The 20,500-nt window shown below is 39.0% G+C and overlaps 1 protein-coding gene across 5 annotated transcripts in view; it reads right to left on the bottom strand.

Annotated features, from left to right (window-relative positions):
- raph1a (Ras association (RalGDS/AF-6) and pleckstrin homology domains 1a) overlaps positions 1-20,500 on the bottom strand; it is a 205,729-nt gene that overhangs the window by 146,083 nt on the left and 39,146 nt on the right. The window contains exon 2 of one of the 5 annotated variants that reach the window (XM_060827549.1): positions 18,320-18,611. The exons of the other annotated variants lie outside the window; for them this stretch is intronic. The gene's annotated coding sequence lies outside the window, so the exon portion shown is untranslated. The remainder of the gene's footprint in view (positions 1-18,319; positions 18,612-20,500) is intronic. 5 annotated transcript variants of the gene reach the window in all.

Here is a 20,500-nt window from a genome sequence, read left to right as displayed (position 1 = left end):
TTAAATAAATCTGTTAGACTATAACCTGATGTTGGGTGGACTAAGTCAGAAATCACACAAGTCCAACACCCATCATATTAAAAGCAGTACTGGACCTCACTCCTTTTTCCAAAACCACACTACTCCAGAAGCAAATTATAATTTTCAACACTGCAAATGCGATGATTAAGTGCAGTTGATGACATCTATTGACAAGAGTAGTGTAAGCAAATCCACAATGCATGGCAATGCTGGCTGTGAAGAGGGACACAGGTGTAGGTTTGATTGTTGAAGAGGCTTCGAAACTAAAAAGGGACAGACTGCCATTTCCGCAACAAAGATACAAGTCCTGGATGGTTTGTTTTCCTGGCGTTTCATGGGGATTTTTCTAAAAGGTGCTACTGTCATCATAGGCAAGCTTATTACACAAAGTCTTGATTTAACAAACAGTTTAAAGTAATGGCATTCCCCAACTTTGGTATCTGGAACCAAACTTGAACTTTTTTGAAGAAGTAACAAAGAGGATTGATGAGGGCAGAGGTATATGGACTTAAGTAAGGCGTTTGACAAGGTTCCCCATGGGAAACTAGTTAGCAAGGTTAGATCTCATGGAATACAGGGAGAACTGGCTCAGAGGTACAACGTGGAGGGGATGGGTAGGGTGAGTGCCGCCTATGGGTGGTGGCTGGGGGGGGGAAAGAGAGAAAGAGTCTTCCATTTGTAGTTGGTTTTCTTTGTAGTTTTTTTGATAGCAATAGTTGTTTTTAGTTATGGTAGAGTAGTTTTTGTATACACAATTCTGGAACTTTGAGTCTTTATTTACTTGTGCTCGGCACACTGTAAGCAGGGTTCTCCCTCCTGGGGGCTCAAGGGTCTCTGAAAGGAGATATGGCTGAGTACCTTGTTAAATGGTGCAGCCGGAACATCAAGGGAAGTCATTCACCAGTTAAAAAGGAAAAAAATGCTTTTTAGCCTTAAGAGGGTTGATATCGCTCTATTGCAGGAAACCCATCTTGATGCTGGGGAACACCTGAAGCTACAATTGGGGTGGGGGGGGGGGTGACGATTGGGAATTTGCTTCATCCTTTACTACTAAAATGTAGGGGAGTCACAGAAAAATCTACTTATGCAGAAAAATCTTCCGTTCACATTATTGGAGCAAGTGAAAGATGAACAGATTGTGATACTTAAGGCCCTGATACATGGGGAGCACTATGGTATTTTAAATGTGTATGGTCCTCTGGCACATTATTATTGGCGGGGGGGGGGGGGGGGGGGGGGGGGGGAGGAGGGGGGGGATTTTAATTGTCTTTTGGATCAGACACGGTCAGGTTGCCTAGTGGGCCCCCAACTATGTCTTCACAGGCCAAGTAGGTGACAGACTTATGCAGGGAGTTGGGGCTGGTAGATATCTGGAAATGTCTTCACCCTACCAGCAGGGACTTCAAATCCACATAAATGTCACACGGGTATTAATCTTTTTCTGACTCTCGATCCTTCTGAATTCGATCATGGGAACATAGCTATCTCTGATTACGCAGCGGTATATTTGGAGATTAAGGCCAAGAGTAAGGGGCTAGGTTTGCGGCGCTGGTGTCTGGATCCTTTTCTCTTAAGGATTCCAAATTTTTAATGTTTTTAAGGAGTTTCAGGGGTTCTTGACTATCAACTCAGGCATGGCTAGTAGTCAGTCTATGCTATGGGAGACCTTTGCTAGGGGATTAGCTATTTCCTATTCAGCTAGCTGGAAACAACAGAAGGGGGAACAGCAGCGTCTATTTGAAAAGCGGTTGAAAGCTGCCGAGTCGGCACATTTTGCGCTGCCTTCGGTGACCAAGCTACAGTGGATCACGGCCCTCTAGGCTGCCTCAAATTCAATACTTACAAAATTGCTGTAAAATCGGAGGCTATGCCTTTGGGGAACATTAAGGAAGTGCCAGAGGTTAAAGGTGGCCTTTTAAGTGGTCACAGGTGGGGTTCCGATACCTAGGCATTTTTGTTTCCTCTCTGTTTGACCAGTTATTTCAGACTAACTTTGCTCACTTACTTGACAATATTAGGCAGGATCTTCAGAGATGGAAAGCTCTTCCAATTTCATGGTTGGGCCGAATAGCCCTCATTAAGATTAATGTCCTTCCTCATTTGCTTTATCCCATGCGTCTGCTCCCTATAATGTTTCCCAGGTCAACGCTGCGGAAACTTATGGGGTGGTTTGGTTCCTTTGTCTGGCATCATGACGGCTCCTCATCAAACTTACTAAATTGCAGTTGCTTCAAGAATGGTGAGGAGTTGATTTCCCAGACATCAGGAGGTATCAATTAAGTTCCCTGCTGTCCTGTGCACGCGATAGGGCAAGTAACAATCCGGCTCAACATGGCGGATATCAAGGCCTCCCAGGCAAAGTGTCCTCTTAGTAACCTGTTATTCACGGATAAGATGAGTACAGTTATGGACCACCACCAGAACCCCACGGTAATTAGTACGGTCAAGGCATGGAGGACAATGCGTCAGAGTGAGGGTTGCTTATCCAAGACTTCGTCACCTACTCCCATAGTTGGTATGCCAGGGTTCCGACCAGGAATGATAGACTCAGGGTTCAAACTATGGACAGCGAGAGGACTTTCCAGTTTGGGAGACTTGTTTGAAGGGGAGGTAATGATGTCTTTTGAACAATGGAGCCGCAAATACGGGCTACCCAGCAGAGACCTTTTCTGCTTTTTTCAGGTTAGGGATTTCATCCAGAAGACGACTACGCTTCTCACCAAGCCCTATAAGCCGGATACCGAGAGGTTGTTGCTACGTTCCACAAGCACCGGCTCGGTTAGTGTCCTCTATCGCCTCCTGGGTGTCACAGGGCCTGGGCAGGATATTAACTGGTTATGAGGGGTCTGGGAGCAAAAACTAGGAGTGGAGATCTCTTCTGAAACATGGGAGGACATATGGGAGAATGTGTGAAAGATCTCAATCTGTAATAGGAAGTGTGCTATGCAGTTAGAAATTGTGCATAGGGTTCATCTGGTACTGAACCATGTGGCGAAGTTTAAAAAAGGGTATTTTCAGTGTGCCCCAAGTGTAAAATAAGTGTAGGTACTCTTACCCATTGCTTCTGAGTCACAGACTCAGTGTTTATTGGAGTGCTGTGGCAGGAGAGATAGGGACAGTATTGAGGACCAAAGTTAAAAGTAGACCTGATATTTCTCCTCATAGGTCTACCGAATTTATCATCTTTAGACGGGCATGGGAAGAAATTACTTAATATTCTTACTTATTGTGCATGGAAGAATATTCTGATGAGTTGGGTGTCCAAGAATCCACTGGGCTTGCTGGGATGGCGGAAATTAATTATGGAGCACAATCCCTTGGATTTTTTCACAACTATGGTGCACCACACAACAGACCTTTTTTATAAGACATAGCAGCCCTTTTTGAGTTATTTGGACACAGATCTGTCTTTTATTTTAACTATGGTGTTTGTTTAATCATAACGGTTAGGTTTGTTGACCCCTGGGTCCAGGAGGGGGAGATCTCCAGAGTAAATACAGGTATACATACAACGCTCCTGTCCTTTTGTTTGGGAACTTTGCTCCAAGCATTGCTATATTGTGTTTTTGAGTGTTCTTTTGTTTTGTTTTATTAGTCACTTATTTACTGGTGGTGTTTTGTACAGTGTTAGGTTGTGTTTTGTATTTTAGGGTAGGTTAGTAGTGAGTAGACAGTAGCTGCATTGTAATTTGCGTTTTTCTTTATTATACTGGCACTTGTTATATTTTCAATAACTTTATATTTTTTAAAGGCAAAAACTTTTTTCCTGCTAATCAATATATTAAAAGGAGACAAGGTGGGATTGAAGTGCAATTAGAATAGACCTCTGACTTTCAGAGGCATTATCACTGTCACTAATGGTCATTTGAAGACTGATGTGAAGGCATAAGCAACTACATTTCCTGCTCTAAGCTATTCAGCAGCTGTGATTAATTACCCATCAGCAATATATTTTTCCTGTCTTGGAGGCAACAAATACAACACGTGAACATTTGTTCTTTTTGCAGCTCCAGGTGTCAAAGACTATGTCTCACAATTAAGAAAATGCCAGTGCCAATTGCTCTGAAAGCCCAGACAGGACTGCAGAACTGTTTATGCAACTACAGGAGCATGTGGCTATAAAATTACCTTGATGGTACACAGTTATGTGGGGTGAGAAATACTGGAAGAAATTGAGTCATCAAGTTCAAGAAATGTCCTAAAGAGTTCAATATACCCAGCAATGCATAATTTAGTACTGAATATACATAGAGTACATATCTTTCATCTTCTATCAGAAGGGAGGAGCTGCAGCAAGCAGACATGCTATCCAATTTAACATGGCTAATCAACACTTTGTACTGCAAAGAAAACAGAGCCAGTGTTACGCAGCAGATACATCTCACCAAACTGCTGAATACAGGGATCAAACCTTAGCAGGCAGTTCAAGGTAATTACTGCATTGGAAGAGAAAATTAAAACTGCTGAGAAACCATTGAGTTGAAGTGCTTCAATAAATAACATTCAAAACATGCAGAAGTGCTTTTAGCTGACAACGCTGCCAGAAAAATTATATTTCAATGTTTACACCACATCGCACCAGAACTAAAGTAACTTATATTCACCTAGAAAAATGCAACCCAATCTATCTTTCTACATTACATCACCAGATCAGTCTGAACTGCAAATTTATTATCAAACTTATGTGAAGATCATATTAACAAGGACTTTAGTAGTTTTGATGATTAATAAATTATATGAATGCTCCTAAAAATTTATTAAAGCAAGAGACACAAGAGACGACAACATACATTAATCCAAGATACCAGTGCACATTTCCAGTAGACATGAGAATATCAGACATTCTTTCAAGATGCATTCTATTTAGTTGCTGCTAGAATTCTCCAGAGTGCCAGTAGTCTCTCAGAACGTACGGTCGCTGCTGTACCTATAATGGGCTTGCAAAGCTGTATCAATACCATCATTACAGAAAGGAGAACAAGAGATCACGATACCGAGAACACTGTTTTGTCAACACATATCCCCACCCAATAATAAGTCAAAGGTCACTATCAAGTACCCGCCTTGTTTTCAGCTTTCCAACAATTAAAACAAGCAGAGATATGTATTTGAAAAAATGAATGCTGGAGGTCTGAAATAAAAACAAATTTGTCAACATCCCAAAGAGATGGTTAATATTTTGGCTTGCACCTATCCATTAGAATCCTTGTCAGATTAATGGCTAATTTAGGAAAAGCAAATGGACGCTCATTGGAAAGATTTATAAACAGCTTATTGGCTCCTCCCTCATCCCCTCCCAAAAATTAACATAAGGAAATAGAAGCTGAAATCATGTTGTGATCAGGACTTTCCTGTTCCCTTTTGGGACAACAGATCAAAAACTGTGGGCATTCCAGCTCAGGGCATGACAATGCTATGATCATAGCCTGACAAATAGATAAATAGCACACAGAAATTTAAAGTAAAGTAACCAAACCCCCCAACTTCACTTGCTCACATTTGTTTCAGTTTATGTGAGCCTTTGGTTGCAATTCCAGGAGACAAAAGGCAGGTGAGCCTCATTGTCCAATTCTAATTTATAACCATCCCTTTACATCGATACACCTAACTTGGAATACATTTGCAAAAGACAATAGACAATGGGTGCAGGAGTAGGCCATTCTGCCCTTCGAGCCTGCACCACCATTCTCATCCTTAATCAGTATCCTGTTCCTGCATCATCTCCATAACCCTTGATTCCACTATCCTTGAGAGCTCTATCCAGCTCTTTCTTGAATGAATCCAGAGACTGGGCCTCCACTGCCCTCTGGGGCAGAGCATTCTACAAAGCCCTGTATTGACATATCCCTGTAACAGCATCAAGATACACGGAGTGCAAAATATTGAAATAAAACTAGCTGGTTTTTCCATTTTCAAACCACAACAGCATAATGATTCATAAACAGCTTTATGGAATCTCAACAAACAGCAAGCTAAAATCAAGATAAATAGCAAATGTCAATGATTCATGTGGTCAGCAATGTACAGGCACTGTTTGTTTACTCAGGTCCTCAAAAAAAAAAGCACAGCCTCAAAATCCATACACCTCCTCAGTAATCCTGATGCTTAATTCCTGCTGCTGTAAAAGGGACTGAATATCAATCTATGTTCTAGGTGGGAATTGCCACCAAAAATCACCCAGCATTTGTATTATTCAATGCTTTGGAGAAATTGAAAGTGGTATTGACAACATGTGAGGGGAAAAGAATAGAGTGTGTCACAAAGTTGACATGTATATATATAGTTTACCCACGTCAAAATAAAATTCCAATCTTCCTGCAGACCTCTAAAAGAAATGCAAAGCAAGTTAGAAAGTTATTTCTCAGACTGGGATGATGTAAGGACATTTCACTACCTTCTGCTATGCAATAAGTTACCAATTAAAAAAACCATGGCTCCTACTCATCAATAGTGAACAGTCTTCAAGATAATTCAAAACCCCACTTATCAATTATACAGGTAGCAATTTATCATATTTAAGCATCTGATCTTTTTCAGTTACTCTATCTATGATCTTAAAATTCACGGCATTTCGAGCAGAGATGGGAAACATTACTCTTAATTGCTCACCACAGAACAACAGTACCTCATTAAGCAGTTGTATCACGTATTCAGATCCATGCCCAGAAAGGTGCTTTCCTCAATTTGCAGCAAAAGAGTTAAGTAAAAGGCCCCAGCAGGCCACTGGCAGATGCGGGGAGAATTCAAACACAGATTTCAAATGAACAGCAAAGTATAATCTCAAGCCTCATTCATACTGTGTAAAATCAATTCAAACAGGTTCATTTTCTGCCTTGGTTGATGGCACAAATAATGTACTTAAAAATAATGTCAACACAATAATTTGACACGCAGATGGTTATGAACAGAAAGAGGACTTACAGCTATTGTCTGTACTATCGGAGGTAAGTTTCTGATTATGTCCTCATAGTATGCCATGTGCAGAGAGAGCTTTACTTTGTATAAATACTCCTGAAGTCAAGTCTGCAAGTGACAACAATGCCATGAAGATTCTTTACAGAAAAGCGACTGGCACCAAAACATTCTGATGTAGAAAAAACAGTGGCAACCTCAAAGTGAATTTGACAGGCTTCACCAAAGCTAGTCCATGGTAAATAATTCAGAAGTGTTTATTCCAACATATTCTTTACTTCTACCTGGCAGATGGTGGAAAAGCTGATCCACCCAAACACTCGAGCATTTACCATGGTACATGTCAAGAATATATTGGAATACTATCCACTCGCATTCACAGGCATGCTGAAAAACAAAAAAGGAAGCTCAACACCATTAAAAGAATAAAAGCAGCCTGCTTGATCAACATTTCACCTTACGAGAGTCAGTCAGCACCATGTAGCACTTCAGGCATTTTCTTCACGCCAGTTTATATTTCTTACATGTGTGTATCATAAAAGGACTGTGGTGTTCTCCACAAGACAGACGAAAAAGCAGATGATGAAGTTATTAATTTCATTTTAATTAAATATAAATGATTACTTTCCTAAGTGAGTTTAGGTACTGTAATTTTCAATTACAGTATTTAAAAAGACTTTTGGGCAATACAATTCATCAAGCTTTAAAAGTTTCTTACTAAGCCAAATAATTTAAACCACTCGTTTAACTGCAGTTGAAATGAAGAAGAAAATAAATTACGGATCTTTATATCACCTTCAAATTCCATGTTTTCTTTTATTATTGTAAAGTCTTCATATCGACTATTTGATTTCATCACTCCATTGTCTTAATAGAGGGTAAACATAGCATATGATCTGGTATGCCACTCAAGCTATGACACACAGTCATAATAAATAATGAGAAGGCAATTGCAAAAGGTGTCAAGGCCATGGAGAAGGAGACAACTTATTTGGAAGTTCAGTCATGAAAGACTTTAGCTATGAAGAGAAGTAGAAAAAAAAAGACAGCTCTTTTTCACGATTCCAGGCAAGGTTAAAAGACTTTACATAGCTAATTGAAAATTATGAGGAGATTTGATAAAGTATAGGAAAAACTATTTCCACTGATTTGCATTGCTAAGTAGAGGGCATCATTTAAAAGTTCATTGTGAAATGAAGAAAAAGGCAAAAGATGAATGTTTTACATGTTAGACTACATAACGTGCTGTGGAAATAGTACAGAAAGAATAAATTGTTATTGATTTTAAATTGAGAAAATTTGAAATGTGTTTCTATTTTACTAAAGGACCAGGGAAAGTACCAAGTCAATTGCTCTCTTGAACAGGCATAAATGTGATGAATTGAGTGGTTTCTGTGTGCTGCAAAAAGTTCATGATACAAAACTTTTCCTTTTCTAATAGTACTAAATACAAGTTAGTTGCTATCTGAGCATTACGTATGTAACTGATTTTTCATGCATAAACAAGATGGCGAATATTATGAAGTTAGCTGAATCTTGCTAATCAGAGCCAAGTCCTTGTTCACCCGAATTGAAAATCACAATACCAGGTTATAGTCCAACAGGTTTATTTGTAAGCACGACCTTTTGGAGCGCTGCTCCTTCATCAGGAAGCTGTGGAACAGGAACATAAGACTCAGAATTTAATTGCAAAAGATCACAATGTCATGCACCTGAAATGATGTATTGAACAAACCTAGATTGCCATCAAGTCTTTCATCTTTCAGTTCATTAATATGTAAATCCCAGAACTTCTTTTAAATCTAATTAGCAAGATAACAAGGTTTTATATACAAAAAATGGTGACATCTCAGTTCAGACAATGCATCTGAGCTGAGATGTCACCTTTTTGTTCTAAAACCTTAAGCTATCTCGTGAATTTGACTTAAAAGAATTCTGGGATTTATATATTAATGGTGGTCTCACACAGGTGGCTGAAGTCAGTAGAAACTGGGCATCACACCTGGGATCTGGATCTTAACCTTTTGAACCTATCCCATACAGCTGTGATTAGGTTCCTACCAATTAGTTTTCAATCAACCAAAAAGAGCAACATTCATTTTTTTTAAAGTGGTTATCCTCAGACTGGATGTCTCCAGTCTTGAAATCCATAACTAAACCTTTGGTATGCTATAATCGTCTGCCATACGCTTGTATCTAACATACTGAGTACCTACCTATTGGTTCATTAGGACAAGGATTGTCTCACATTATACTTCAGGAATTGAAACCAGCATTATTCCAAAATTTCTGAAATACAGTCACATAGAAAACCTGAAGATCCTGTACTTCAGTGGCAACACAGCAGAGAGTTTCATAACATACTGTTGTTTTACTGAAGATAGTACTGACTTTGTGAACAAGAAAATCAACACCAGCATATAGGTAGGAAAACAGCAAAACAAAACAGATTCAGGGGCGTTTGGAATTTAAGATGACTGACCCAATATATACCAGATGCATTTACAATGTATGTAGATAACTGTTCAGCCAACTCTTTTGAGTTGAGTTATGAAGGTGCTTTAATTCTCACTTTGATGGCGGTAAATCATGTAACATTGTATTCTTCTGCTGTCAATGCTTCCAGATTCCTCCCAAACTATTTTCCTTCAGATACTAAATTTTAATGCTCTTTCTCTTGAAAATATTAAGAGGCTACAGCTCCTCTCAAAAGCATGCTTTGAGAAGTCAACAGAATAGAGTGATGGGACTGGATTAGTAGACTATAGGACTCCACTAAGCCCAGAGTATATGAACTTATACACCATCACAGCAGAAACTGAATTAAGATTTTTTTTAAATGTGGAAACAACGTAGTGAGTTCAGCAAGTGACCATGAAATTTGTCATAACACGATCAACTGGTTCATTTGTGTCGATGAGGAAAAGAAAACTCTATCCTGGTCTATCCTGACTTCAGTGCTGAAAATGTGTTGCTGGAAAAGCGCAGGTCAGGCAGCATCCAAGGAACAGGAGATTTGACGTTTTGGGCATAAGCCCTTCTTCAGGCTTATGCCCGAAACGTCAAATCTCCTGTTCCTTGGATGCTGCCTGACCTGCTGCGCTTTTCCAGCAACACATTTTCAGCTCTGATCTCCAGCATCTGCAGACCTCACTTTCTCCTCCTATCCTGACTTCAGTCCTCACATCAACAAGGTTGACTTTTCACTGGCCTTTGAAGTGGAACAGAAAGTTACTTGGTTGTATCATATGAGAAAGAAACATCACCTTCTCGGGGTCAATGAAAATAGATTATAGATGCTGGCCTTGCATCCCTAGAAAAACTAAGAAAGCAGAAAATGGGGGGAAAACTGAAAAGAAGAACTTAAATGGAAACCTGTGTCAAAAAAATCACCAAACTGTAAATTTAAACTATTTGATCACTTGAGGAGTTCATAGAAACAGCATCATAATGTAAAACAGGAGTGAAATCATAGCTCGTACAAAATTTCTCAAAGGGCTTTTTCAAAATCTCTTGGAAACTTTAGACAGTATTTTTCTGGGAAACTTGGACGGAAAGTTACAAAAGCTGCCTGTAGTAGAAATTTCAAATGCAGCAATAATTCACTCAACAACAAGAATGAGTCATTTGGGATCGGAAATGAGAAAGATAGTTCATTCTGCAAATCATTTTCTTGCCTCAAGAATGAAAGTAAATCTATTGCACTGATCACAGGGAAAGAAATAATGGAGAAATTGCAATGGCTGACCCAAAACTATTGCTCAGCTATCACTTTTTCCTGAGGTCTTTAACAAATTTGCCAAGAAAACCAAGTTGATATTAAACACTTAAAAGGTTCGAAACTACTTTGATATCAGAAATCTTTTGTCTGCCATATCAGTTACTTCCAATTTATTTCTGGTCAACTGAGCAACCAAACTGAAATTACATGATATCCATGCAAAATTCCACTTGGGAGTGACCAAATCATTACATACAATGAAGTTTTGAGAAACGTTTACAATACATACCAATATTAGCCAACTGGGAAAACATATAGGGATGGTTCAGTTTTTCAAACTACGATTTAAGTTAGTGCCTGGTCAATGGCCTGAATATATTACTAAATTTCTTCTGTCAATTTTAAATTCAATTCAGTGATAAAAATATTGTGCTTTACTCAAAAGCAAGAAAATTACAGGAGACTAAATCTAACATGAAGAATAGTTGGAATCAAAGAAGTTACAATCAGATTCACAGGATTTAAATTGAAGCTATCTGCTTGCCCTTTTGCCTATATAGTTCCTTATTGCTTACCGATCCAATTTTAAAATGTTATAATTTTGCTTTCTACCATCTTTAAAGATAGAAGTATTAACATAGTAAGCAATACCTCTAAAGCCAAATGAAACAAAGCACTTGGTTTGATATATTGCTTCTAACTTGAAACTGCTTATTTATGTTTTCAGGTTGCCAGAAACGTAAGCTTATTGAACAGCATCACAACTGATTGCCTGCAGCCTATATAGGCTACTTCTTCACAAGGAAACACAACTCACACTCATAAATGGAATGGGTGGTAGTTGAAAACCCTTGACTGCATGCGAAATCAGATAAAAAGAAATTTTTCAATCACCTAATTACTGCAGTGAGGGAAAACAAGTGCCCAAAACCCGCTACTGGTGAGATATCAGTTCAAGTACAATATAGCTCAGGCCACCATATTTCAGGATGGATGTCAAGATTTTGAAGATGATGCAGTTAACATTTACCACAATGACTCAGTGATGAGGGATTTCAGTTATGTGGTGAGATGGAAGAGATACTGGGCTTATTATCCTTAGTGTGCATAAGATTAACCAGCAATTTACCAGAAGTTTTCACAATTACAGTAGATAGAAAGAAGAAAGGCAATTGTGATAACCAAAGCCTTCCAGACTGCAGACCTTTTCTTTTGATATTTCTAATCTCATTCCTTTCACTGTTTTTGCATTGGCATTTCTCTTGCTTTTTCAAGTTCTGACATTCACCAATTTGAAAATATTAACTCGGTTCTGGTTCAAGTGTCTACAGAGGAAAAAAAAACATTTTCCAACATTTTCTTTTGTATCAGATTTCCAGCACCAGCAATATTTTACTTGGAAATAAAATCATGCTATTCAGTCCTGTAACACTCATATCTCTGCATTTTAAAAATTCATTATTGGGATATGGGCATCAGCTGGCTGTACCAGCATTTATTGTATATCTATAATTGCCCTTGAGAAGGGGTTGGTGAGTTGCAGTCCATTTGGTTTAGGATTATTAGGTACAACAGTTATGATGTTAGGAAGGACATTCCAGGATTTTATTAAGTAGCAACATAAATGTGTGACAAAATGTTCACAAAACTGAAATGGAAGTGCATACTCACATGCACTGAGTGCTGTGCAAGTCCATCCAAATGAAAGTTTGTGTCTGGAGAGTATATTTTGAGTTGATGTAAAATATGGATTGGCACTAATTAGTGATAAAGCTGGAAGCAATTAAAATAAATTAAGAGAACCATGCCAAAAGTATCTTGGCACTGTAAAGGATTTTGGCTTAAGTGAAATACTACATAATCTTTTGACAATAAAATGTTTAAACAAGTACCGTGAAAATGCTGTCTAAGGCTCTCTGTAAAAAAGGAGAATAATGGGCGACATTTAAGTCCAGTTTACTTGAAAAGCAGAATATTGTGGACAATGGAAACCAGAAATAAAAATAATAAAATGCCAGATACACTGAGCAGACATGGCAGCATCAGTGAAAACAGAAACAGAGTTAACTTTCTGTTTAATGATATTCATTAGAACTGAGAAAAGTTGGAAATGTCACTGGCTTGTTCTTGATTTGAATAGAACATACTTGTGTTACTAGTTCCTCCTGTAAATCTTCATATGACTGAACCAATTCTCATCTTACCAATTTTTGGATAGGGAGGGCAGGATATCCCATAAGTGAGATCCAAACTACAGGAACCACTTCCTTTCTTTCCTTCTCTGCCTCTAAGGCATTTGGACTGAAAATGTGATGACACGTGATGAAAAAGATTGTCAATCTGAACAACTAGGAGCAAGCTTCTCACAGTTCATTGTCAAATTCTGTTGACCATCAAGAGAACATCAGAGAATCTTTGTCATGTATTCTTTGCCCTGTCCTGAAATCCTAGTCTTTTGAGAGTTCACAAAACAGGACATGGGAAAGGTGCTCTTCAGCCATCTGGACACAGTATCCAGTTGTTTTTGCAGGACTTCTCTGCAGGGGTTCCGTAGAGGAGAATTCTTGGCCCGAACCATCTTTAGATGCTTCGCCAATGACCTTCTTCCATCGTAAGGTTAGAGGTGAGGATGTTCATGGATGATTGTGAATGGTGCTGAATATTGTGCAATTCATCAGATACTTAAAACAGTCCATGTGAAAATGCATCATTTATACAATAGTGGACAGGCAGGAGGCTGGAAGAACACAGCAAGCCAGACAACATCAGGAGGTGTTGAAATCAACGTTTCTGGTGTAACCCTTCATTTATACAATATCCAGGCCTGGGTTGACAAGAGCCAAATAACATTTGCACCACACAAGTACCAGGAAATTACCATCTGCCACAAGAAAACCTAACCATGAGCCCTTGACATTCAATGGCACCACTGAATTCTCCATAACCAACTCTCAAAAACTGACCTAGGTTCATAACAAATAGTGTGGCTACAACAGCAAGTCAGAGGTAGGAAGCAGGTAACTGATTTCCTGAAGCCTGTCCATCATTTACAAGGTGCAAGTCTGGGGTGTGATGGAATACTCATTTGCCTGGATGAGTGCAGCCCCAAAAACACTCAAAGCTTGACACCATCCAGGACAATTCAATCCACTGGACTGCCATGATGTGAAGGTACTGGTGTTGGACTGGTATGAACAGAGTCAGGAAGTCACATAACATAGTGTTATAATCCAACAAGTTTATTTGAAATCAAATGATTTCACAGCGCTGCTCCTTCGCCAAGTGAAGACTTCAGACTTTGTCCACTGGCTTGGCACACAGCACAAACATTCACAAGAGGAATTGAGAAGACCTAGCATAGCAAAAATTCATCAAACCTACATACACAGCATTTTCCAAACCAACAACCACTACAATCTAGGTTGTCAAGGGCAGAAAATACATGAAAACATCACCGGTTGCAAGTTTACCTCCAAGCCACTCAATATACTGACTAGGAAATATAATGTCATTCCTTCAGTGTCACTGGGTCAAAATTTAGGAACTCTCTCTCTCAAGTGACATGCAGATCTAACCACACAAAATGAACAGCAGTGGTTCAAGAAGTCATCCCACCACCACCACCTTCTCAAGATCAACTAAGGACTGAATTTGGCAATAACATCTCATGAGTATTTTTTTAAAAATTTACCTGAATATCTGCAGGAATGGCTAGAGTGCTAACACTTGGTTGAAAGTTCGAATATTCAATGTGGAGAATGTGACAAAAACATTGCTGGTGGAATTTCTCTAGTGCTCTCCTGTCACGGATACTCAATCCAGGTCTCACTGCAGTGACAGCAACGGCTCTGTACACTAGGGCATTTATATGGGGATATAGAGTAATTTGTAAGCCGAGGGAACAAGGAATGAGTAAGAAATAGAAGACAAAAGGAATACTTGAATATTATTTTACCAACTTTTTAACCATTTGTTTTAGCCTAAACAAGTTTTTTATTAAATGCACTACAGCCAAATGATTAATTCAGAGCACTGTAATCAACAGTAGAAATTGTCTGCAAATGCCTTGAAACTCGGACAGCACCTGTGAAAAAAAAAGAGGTCAACGTTTTAAGTGTCAAGTTCCATTCTTTAGCCTTTTCTTCTGTTGTTTTTTGATTTCTAACATGCCTTATGGGGTTGCATTTTGAGAGATTATGGACAGGCACCCACAATTCCAAAAGTGTTGCCTATAGGAGTCTGTGAGCAAAACCATCCATAATGTGAAAACAGGCAATGGTGAGGCAAGATGTGAGAATTGTTAACTGTCCACTTTATCTTTGTGGAAGAGTACATTCTTGTTGTACTGTACTCCAGTTCTCAAGTACAATAGAATAGTGCGCAAAACTGTTCACGTTAAATGGCTCATTACTATTGCTCACAAGAACATTTCACATAATAGCGTACAGCATCTGCTTAGGTCTGCGAAATCGCTCACCACTTGGGGTAGCATCATGGCTCAGTGTTTAGCACTAGCACCTCACAGCACCAGCAACCTGGGTTCAATTCCATCCTCAGGTGACTGTGTGGAGTTTGCACATTCTCCCCATCTGTGTGTGAATTTCCGCTGGGTGCTCTGGTTCCTTCCACAGTCCAAAGATGCTGGTGTTAGATGGATTGGTTAGGATAATTTATCCTGAGTGTCCAAGGATATGCAGGCTAAGTGGATTAGCCATGGGAAATATAGGATTACAGGGATAAGGCAGGAGAGTAGGTCTGAGTGGAATACTGTTCAGAGGGTCAGTGTGGACTTGATGGGTCAAATAGCCTCCTTCTACACTGTAGGGATTCTACTGTCAATCACAAAACTTTTGTATTTATAACACATTTAGCTTTAAATTGTGGTACTGAAACTACTTAGCTGTTTGGCCATTTAGCTAACCAACAACTGTGCGCACAAAGAAGCTTAAAGTAGCAGGTTTTAACACCATAACATAGAAAAATGGGGAGGGCAGCTATTGGTTGTATTGATCAATTCTACTTGGTGTAACAATCAAATTTGAATCGAACTAAGATGCATTTAAGATTGAATTCATACTATTGGCAACTGGGCAGCCATTTTTTTTAATTCTAAGGCAATGCCAGTCTTCCACCTGAGGGTTCAGACTTAAATTGTAAAGAAAAGACCGTGTCTTCAACATATTGTATTCAACACTGGATGTATTAAGACACAAAGTCTAATGCTGTTCTTGTCCAACACGCACTTCAACTTGCCAGGGCAAGTGCTCAAACACAGTGAACACTCTTTCTCACTCAAAGCTTATGTCTAGCTCAGACAAAAATTCATGAATCTAAGAAGATTTACTTATCAAGACAATCATTTTATGAACAGAACTGTAACCCTCTCATTCCATCCCCCACTCTTTAATACAACACAATACACAAGTGGTATTTTAACACATTATAATGTAGAGCTATTTGACTGAATGAATCAGTGAAATGTTTAAGTCAAAAGCCACAGATGAAACTGATTACTACCATGACAGTCAGTCTTCAGCATTCTTCAGAGCATTGCATAACAAGAAAACAGAGTGCACCAGGAGGCACCCCCAACTAAAGCATGCAGCAATCAAACAAATTGACGTCATTCTGATGCCACTACAATCTAATCCGTTTCTTTAGACGGAGCCTGCTATACCACAAATCAATGCTACTGCTAAAATGCATCACGCATATAATGCTATCAAGAATATTAGGTCTCTCAAAATATGAACCTCAAACAAAAAGTTGATCCAAGGTTAAGGAAAGCTAAAAAGCAAATGTGACTACATTTCAGCTGAATTTATCAACTTAACTCTGTTCCTTCCTGCTTACACAGGAAATACCACTTAATTATAAGCAAAAGGATAAATATTCTGTACATGGCATGTTAAAAATGTTAGTGCAGTTTTTCTCTCATTTGTTTTCCGACAGCCCTCTGAAAAGGGCTCCAGAGTCTGGTTAGTGCCTAATTTCTTCACTCCCGGTTACTGTTCAGGACTTCGTCTGCAGGCATTTGTCTGTGTGGAACAAAGTCAAACTCAGTCTCATTCTCACACATCACTTACCTTCAACTCAAACTGTCAAGAGGAACAAAAATACTTAATCAATTTTACCTCTTCTACGGTCAAATCAGGAATCAAACGTTGCCATTCTCAACACCAACCTGCTAACACTGCCTAACTTTTCAACCATGAACCAGTTGGTACCAATTCCACCCACATTGGAATGCTCAGACTCCAAGAACATAGCACGATAGTAGTTGCCATCTTTCAGATATGACATTTAATGAAGACCCTGTTTGCTCTGCAAATAAGAAAACAAAAAAAATCTCTTGGCACTATGTCAAGAGAGAGCAGAGGAGTTGTTTTCTGGTCAGTCCTTGATCACAGAAACAGAGTACTGATCATAACATACGACAAACAGCTGAGTATCCTAGGTTTGTATTCAGAGTTTAGAATGTTAGGGGAGATCTAATAGAAACTTACAAGGTAATGCATGGCTTAGAAAGGGTGGACACTGGGAAATTGTTTCCGTCGGGCGAGGATATTAGGACTCGTGAGCACAGCCTTAGAATTAGAGGGGATCAATTTAGAACAGAAACGAAGAGATATTTCTTCAGCCAGAGTGTGCTGGGCGTGTGGAATTCACTACCACGGAGCACAGTGGAGACCGGAATGTTAAATGTTTTCAAGGCAGAGATCGATAAATTCTTAATCTCGCAAGGAATTAAGGGATATGGGGTAAACAGCATTGAAATGGCCATCAACTATGATTGAACGGTGGAGTGGACTCAATGGGCCGACTAGCCTTACTTCCACTCCTATTTCTTATGGTCTTATAACTGTATTCCTGTTTGTGGAAGAATGCAATGTCCAAATTGGCTGCTGTATTTTCCCACACAATAACCATTACTTAATAGACTACAAAGTACTTTGGGACATCTGGAGATTGTGAAAAAGGCTATATAAACATAACTATCTCCTGCTTTCTAATGCAGTACAGGTTAGCACTTTCTTGGTGTGCAACTCCTTAAACTCAGTCTGTCAAGATTGAGAATAAGTGCTCCTACTCATTTGACAGATTCTGAGATGGTTATCAACCCAATACATGATCTGTAGATTTTGCAACATGTATGTGCTTCAAGGGTTGGGTAGATGGGCTATTTAGAAGAAGTTTGTGCCTCTCCAATGCCTCTGCCTGTTCTGCACAAAGCCTTGGAGATAGTGAGGACTGCAGATGTTGGAAATTCAAAGTTGGTAAAATGTGGAGCTGGAAAAAAAAAGTACAACAGGTCAAGCAGGATCAAAAGGGGCAGGAGACTCTTGAAGTGTCCTGTACAAAGCCTCTCAATATGTTCAATGTCTTCCTGAAAGAGCTTTCTCTATTCTGATCGGTTTCAAGCAGGGATTTCCATGAGTCAACAGAATATTTAAACTCTTCAGGGATACTTTGAGGATATTCTTAAAATTTTTGTTGAGCTCCTGGAGATCTCCTGCCATGACTCAGACTTCAGAACAGAACAACTGCTTCAGGAGTCTAGTGTGAGGCAAATGAACATGTCCTGTCCAACAGAGCTAATTTTGAACGATTACTACCTCCACACTGGGCACAATTGTTTGGGAGAAAATGCTGCTGTTGGATCACCTTTCTTGGCACGGAATTTGAAGGATCTTGTGAAGGCACTTAGTAGTACTAATACATTGTTTTGAGATGCGTCTTGCACGTTCTCTAAATCTCTGAAGCATATAGGGTCACTGCTGCCCAGAGAATAAATTATAACTGCAGTCTCAGAATTGGAATGTTGGTCTTCAAATAATCTTTTCCTCAGTTGACCAAAGGCAGAGTTGGCACATTAAGGCAGTAATGCATTTCATCATCCACGTCCGCCTTCGTTGACAGCAGATTCTCAAGAAATGAGAAACAGTCCACATTTTACCTGTGGAGAATAGAGATGCTAGAGATTAGAATGGAGAGCGTGGTGCTGGAAAAGGAGCAGGAGAGAGAAAAAAAAAATTGACATTTCAGGCATAAGCCCTTCTTCACGAAGGGCCCTTGAAGAAGGGTTTATGCCTGAAACATCGATTCTCTTGCTCTTCGGATGCTGTCTGACTGGCTGTGCTTTTCCAGCACCACATTCATATTTTACCTTCGTCACCCCTCACTAAGTCAAATCATAGAGATGGAACACACTTCTGATTTTACCTCAATGTGGAGCCAATGAGGTTTACATAGCCAAATCTCAAAGTCAACAGCTGAAAGTATCTCAAAACACTGAGTTGGTTAATCTTTATCGTCTGAAGTATAATATGTGGCAGTAATGAAGAAATTATAATAGTTTTTAAATTTGTGTTTATTTGGGATGGATTGATGGACAGGGTGAAGAAAGGAGTGTACAACTCATTTTTATCCTTTCTTTACAAACAAATTGAAGTAGTGAAATAATTCAAAATAATTTAAAGATAGTCAAATACACAACCTCTCTCCAAAATCTTTCAGGCAGCTATAAAATGCATCACTTACAAGTGATTTGCCCCCTTCTCATTTGCACATTTCTCTTAAAATTATATAAGTAGCACCGAAAATTAGTGTAAATCACTATTTCCCCCAAAACAATTAAAGGCCCTAAAATTTTCCTAATGTTCATCTGGTCAACAAGGGCTGTTCTGCAGCTATTAAAATTGTTTTTCAAAGCCCAAGAGCTGTGTATACTTGAATGTGTGTCCTTTTATATTGTGAAGCCTTGAAAAGGTCAATGCCTTTTAATAATACAGGGCCATAACCAAGCTGGGAAATAGCAGACAAGGTCAATAAGGAAGTTGCAATTAGGCGAAGCCTGTGATTTTGAAAATAAATACTTAAAAAGGTTGGTCAGCTGGAAGGGTGGGGATGAATTTCGTACTAATCCAGGTGCCAGGAAAGATGAGTCAACATTCAAGAGACTGTGAAATGAGTAATGATCAAAATAAAAGGTGAGGATGTGATGAGGAGGAGTAATATGCAAGTCTGAATATTTTGAGCTCAGAAGTAGTGAGAAGAAACTCCAGAGGAGCATGGATATTAATATCAATAAAATCCAGATTGTCACCTCTCAGAATGATGTTTTAATTCAAGCATTAGTCACAGTGCTTATTGCATAACTCTATGGATTTCCTGTTTATTCAATTGAGTAGAAGACTCAATGAATTGCACTGACACTTTTCATTCTTTCATTTGTAAAGTACTGCACTTGGTTATTCACACAGGAAGGTACATTAATCAGACCATTGAGTCAAAAGCTATCCAGCATAGTTTTTAAAATTTATAAATCTAGAAATAAAAATTCAAAGTCCCCCCATTCCATCCCAAAGTTAACAATCCAAATTGAAAAGAGAAAGCGCAAGTAGTACAGAACTTATAACTGCATTACTGGCTGGCATCTGGAATATTCATATAGCTGTGTCTCACAGACAGCTTCCTTCACATTCTTCTGCACAGAATTTCTACATAATGATGGAACACAGAAAACGATAACTTGACTTTACAAGTAGGACCAGTAGATAATTAGCTCAATATTTTGAAAAATATGAGATTATAAAACATACGTACAGTACCTGCTCATTGCAGCATTAAAACTCCTGCTGGGTTAAAATCCTATGGACATCTACTGAAAATTGAGAGGTAACAGAATACTGTCCAACCTAAACAAATCTCAAAAATAGAGGTCTTATATCAAATCCAACAGCTTACTCACTGGAACAGTAAGGAAGCAAAAGATGTTATCTAGTAGGGTAATGAAACATTGGAAATGAACCTTCCAGCTCAGCAGCAAACCTACATCCAGAACCT

Source organism: Hemiscyllium ocellatum, chromosome 7 (assembly GCF_020745735.1).
Source record: "Hemiscyllium ocellatum isolate sHemOce1 chromosome 7, sHemOce1.pat.X.cur, whole genome shotgun sequence".
NCBI lineage: Eukaryota > Metazoa > Chordata > Chondrichthyes > Orectolobiformes > Hemiscylliidae > Hemiscyllium > Hemiscyllium ocellatum.
The sequence above is the reverse complement of the archived record's forward strand: the minus strand, read 5'-3'. Positions and strand labels throughout refer to the sequence as shown.